The 5,140-nt window shown below is 27.4% G+C and overlaps 1 pseudogene; it reads right to left on the reverse strand.

Annotated features, from left to right (window-relative positions):
• Positions 1-1,447: 1,447 nt before the first annotated feature.
• Positions 1,448-4,613, reverse strand: LOC126553012 (uncharacterized; annotated as a pseudogene).
• Between the last annotated feature and the right edge of the window lie 527 nt (positions 4,614-5,140).

The raw sequence follows: 5,140 nt of genomic DNA on the forward strand, positions 1-5,140 counted from the left end.
ACTGTTCACATGGTCAATGATTTGTTGCCTATTTTTACTACTAAAACTTGTTCGTTTAGCATTATCTGACCGAACATCTTTATAAACTGATAAGCCTTCTTTCTTTTTCGATTGTAAAGTTTGCAGAAATCTATGTTTTATACCGAGAATATTTTGAAATGTGGTTTTGCATACCTGACTAACTCCTCCTTCATCATTTGGAATTGTATATTTTATTGTGCACTGTTTATGATTTTGTGAGGGATCAGAGTATTTACCATGACGACGTCTATTAATTTCGGTGGTCTGAATTAGTCCTAAAATGTAGGTACCCTGTTCACTATCATTTACTAAATGGTGGTAGTAATTAAAAATTTTCAATTTCCATTCCCACGAAATACTTTTGCAGTCATATTTGCATTTGCAAGTCGGCTTTAGTAGAATATAATAAAAGTACTGTTAGTACGTTTTATGAATAATACTTAACTATTATATTAATTAGGTACTAACCTCGATTAATGGTTTCGGGATTGCCTGAATTATATGACTTCTCCTCGTCACATACGATTTACCACTTATTCTTTGTTTAGTCTGTTCATTTCTTTTTTTCTTACCACTTCGTAAATTTACACTTGCAGTCTCCATAATATTGGTAATAATTTATGTAATTTGAAAATAGAACGAAATAACGATTACAATAACATCAGTAATAGTAGTTTTGAATAATGACAACGGATTATATCATAACATTATTGTTATCAATTATCATAAAATAATTGAATTCGATCAAGGCACATAAATTTATTAATTTATGTAATATATAATGTAATAATAAATTTATTTAACGCAATTTTGAACTAGTAATAAATCGAATTGGCACTTGGAACACATACAGGATTATTGTCTTTGGCACATAGAACATAAATCAAACATAAAACAATTTTTCATTTTTTTTTTTGGCACATAGAACGTTTGACACATTTGCTCTTCATAAAGCGACCATTATAATCTTATTTTCACGACAGAATTTACTAAGATACAAGCTGAGGTGTGATTTATGTCCATCTAGAAATACAATGACAGGTCTTTCAATATTATTTTCAATAAGAAATGGTAGAAAAATATTTGACATATACTCAAAAAAGGTTTCCGATGTCATTCATCCATTCTCTGATTTACCTATGCCCCAATTTGGTGGCGCAGACCTAGCGATGATAGCTGGTATTCTTTCATATTTATATAATGTAAGATGAGGTGCCCAAGTTCCCAAAGCATTTGTTGCGAAAAGAGTTGTAGTATTCTCTTTATTAGAATTGGAATGTTCATCGTATACATTTTTTCCTCGTTCTCCAAGAATTAACTCGCCTTTAGGGGCTAAATTAAAACATGTCTCATCTAAATTAAATATTCTATTTGGTTCTTTTAATATAATTGCATCATCTCCTAATTAACCATATACTTCAGTGAATCAGTTCCTTATTTTCTCTTCTGTTACAGACCCTCTTGCACGATTAACATATTCGGCATGTTTTTGGGACAGAATTTTGTGACGTTGCATAAAACTGTAAAACCATTTTCTCCCAGGTCTATTGTTAGTAAATGGTGTCTTTAAGTTCAATTCATCAACAAGTTTTTTTACTGAAGATAATAATCCTTCTCTATCCACAGGGAAGCCCATTATTGAGGAAACAACTACCCACTCTACTAACAATTGTTCATTCTCAATACCCAAAATTGACAATGTACCACTGTGATCTAGTGACACCTCAGGAGATTTACCAGAAAATTTGTTTCTTAAAGTTGTCAGTGGAATACTGTACATTTGACTTGCTTTTAAAAAGCTCATACCTGTTTCAAAACATAATTTTGTTTTTGTTTTATCTATCCAGCACTAAAAGTATAAAGATAAGTGTATTTTACCTTCTTTCATTGCAGATAAAGCTAATTTTATTTTATTTGGCGAGTACTTAAATCTCTTTGCAACTAGTTTATTTTTTGTATGAGGTGCCATTTAAGCTAAAGAAATAGATTTAGGTTCTATTACCTTCTAATAATTATAAGATTTGCTCATTTTTAAATGTATATGGCCATAGAAGGAATTATGAAAATCCACCTATGGCCATCTAGTGGCCATAGGTAGATTTTAAAAACAAAATAGTTTCCTCAATGGCCACATTACAAATTTAAATTAGAACATTTTTATTTGTAAATGTGTGAGTACTAAATAAAAGACAACAATATTACTTACCTATTATTGTAGCCAAGAACCATAAATAATAAAAAATTTAAGGAACAAAAATAAAATTAGATTGTATTATGCTTATCCGTTTTGTTAAGAATATTATGGAAAGTGATAACCAGAACATTTCAAATATCATAAAATCTTTAAATTTTGTTGAACTGATAACATATTTGTATACCATATAACAGTGTAGCCAACTTAGTTTTGTATAATTATACTAGCTCTATACATATTAGCATAACACTATTATCAGTTAATAAAAAAATTAGGCCATAGGTGGGGTACTGGCCGCGTATTTTGCAAATGTAGGTACACTCAGAACCGGGTTCCTCTGATTGGTCCAATTTGAATTGCCGCTATTATTATTATTATTAATTATTTATTATTAATTATTATTTTATTATCACCATTAATGATAAAACGTTTTACGAATACGGCTTCAATAACAATTATTACTTAATACTTAATAGCCTACTAGTTACTACTTACTAGTTACTAGTATAGTAGTATTATTTACGAACTAATTAACTTATACCTATTATAATATAAGAAGATAAACAGAGAACATCATGTGAAATTATGTAGGTACAGAGATAGGTATTTACAATTTTTTATCTGGTAAATGTTTAATTAATAATTTTATTTTATAATATTATAATATTATTACTAACATTTAATTTTTTCACATCGTAGTCAATTTATATAGTCTCATTATCCCCAAGAAAAATGAGCCTATTATTACAATGGAATACAATAACAATATACATAATATTATATTATATACCCACGTTAAAAGTTCATATAAATTATTAAAAATACAAAACTTGTTATTAGTCTTTTATTTTATATTTCAAATAAAAAACTATAAGTATAGTCAAGTAGGTGAACATGAAACTGAAATATATATTGAATATTTATTAAATTTGTTTGTCTAATGGCATTTACCGTTTGCTTGATTATTAGTAATACTTTGTACTAAGTTATGTTTGCGTTTACCACTTTTTTTTTATTTTTATTCAAAAGAGAATTTCTTCCTGCAGTACTCTTTTCTGTAGGTGGTCTACCAGCACCAATCCGATGATTAACTTTATATGTTCCTTTTCTTCTAGCCACAGATGTTGGTTGTACTCGAATATTTCTTCCTCATTTAGAACTAATAATTTTACCAAACAATTACCTAACATACTATATAATTTTTTCATAAAAACATTAATCTTACCTTGAAGAATTATTTATTATAAAATCTACAGCTTGAGATGTTGTATCAATGTTTTTAATTTTTTTTGTAAAAGCTGATAAATATTTTATTGATGTTTCAGATACATCTTGTTGTAGTAATTCACCAAGTCTATTAATTGAATTAGTAAAATCTTCCCATTTCTCTGTGAATTTGTCATTTAATGACTGATTATTATTATTTTGAGATATTGAAAGTCTAATATTTGGATCGTTTTCAATATCATCATCTTGTAAGTTATTTGAAAAATTATTGTAACATAACTGCAAGTTTATTTTTTCTGTAGTTGTCTTCAAATTTTTTTTTTCCATAATGGAAGTTTGTGGTGTTGGCAACTCATTCAGATCCTATAAAGTAGTGTTTGAAAAAAATTAATATTTAAAATAAATTAAAAATATAAAATGAAGTACCTCAAAAAATTGTTTTGGAGGGCAATCTTTGATTCCCAGAGCTAAAATGCAAGTTTATACCTTTCATTTGAATCAGTTACTGGGCTATTTGGAAATTAATATCATAATAAACCCTCCCTGTTTGCCACTGTAACAACTACACCATCCAATAATGGTATTTACATCATAAGTCTTTTTGCTATCTTTAGAGCTTGGAACTTTGTATAAAAATTCATCTATCTGTAATATAGGATTCGGGTCAACTGATTTCATTTTTGTCAGTTGTAATTCATAGTCTCTTTGATTCTTCCTATTGTAAGCAAAATCTAACAAACGATTAATAAAGTATTTATCCCAAATTATTGAAATAAACTCAACCAACGCAACAACATTGTATGCTTTAGTACGTTCTAAAATAATTTCTTTCAGAATTCTAATTGTTGCCTCTGAATAATTGTTGGTTTGATTATTACGAGTTATAAGATTTTCATTTCTATAACTCATTGACCATTCCTGACTTCTTTTTAAATTTTCATTAAAGCGATTTTTGAATAATTGATTTCCTTCTAAATGATTAATTTCATTAACTACATTTTGAAAATCTTCATGGTTCTTAGCATATACAGCCTAAAAATTGAATTCTTTAATATAAATATAAATTATAAATAATTATTAAATACTTTTCTAAAAAGTTGCATCAACTGTTGCCTGTTAACAGGTAATATATTACTACTAGAAGACATCAACCATCGCCATTCGGCTTGTAAAAAATGAAATATACAGAGAATCTGAGTGGTTTGAGGCCAAATTTCTTGAATTGCCTTTTTTTCAGCCATGGAATCGTCTGTCATCATAATTTTTGGAAACTAAATTATGTAAGAAGAAAAAATGTTCAGTAGGTGTGTATAAAAAAAAAATTATCACAACATTTTAAATATTTAATGATTTTATTCATAGTTTTTTAAACCAACTATAAATCATAATTAAAAATTAGTAACCTACCCTATGAGTGATATCAATAAGGGCTAATTCTTTAAGTATATAAATAACTTTTTTTTTCACTAATATAGTTTTAAAGAATTAGTTAAAGTTAAACCATATAATAAAATTTTGAGAAAAAAAGTTTTTTGTTATAATATTATATAGGTACCTTGTACCTACCTAGTTAAAGAGTTAGTTTTTATTCTCTACCTTTTAGTTATCATGCTATAAGTGTTTTTAAATATGATAAAATCTGATTGAAGATATATTATTAAATTCATCATACATTAATACATAATATGTTATTTTCAA

Source organism: Aphis gossypii, unplaced genomic scaffold (genome assembly GCF_020184175.1).
Source record: "Aphis gossypii isolate Hap1 unplaced genomic scaffold, ASM2018417v2 Contig00040, whole genome shotgun sequence".
In the NCBI taxonomy this organism is placed as follows: Eukaryota; Metazoa; Arthropoda; class Insecta; order Hemiptera; family Aphididae; genus Aphis; species Aphis gossypii.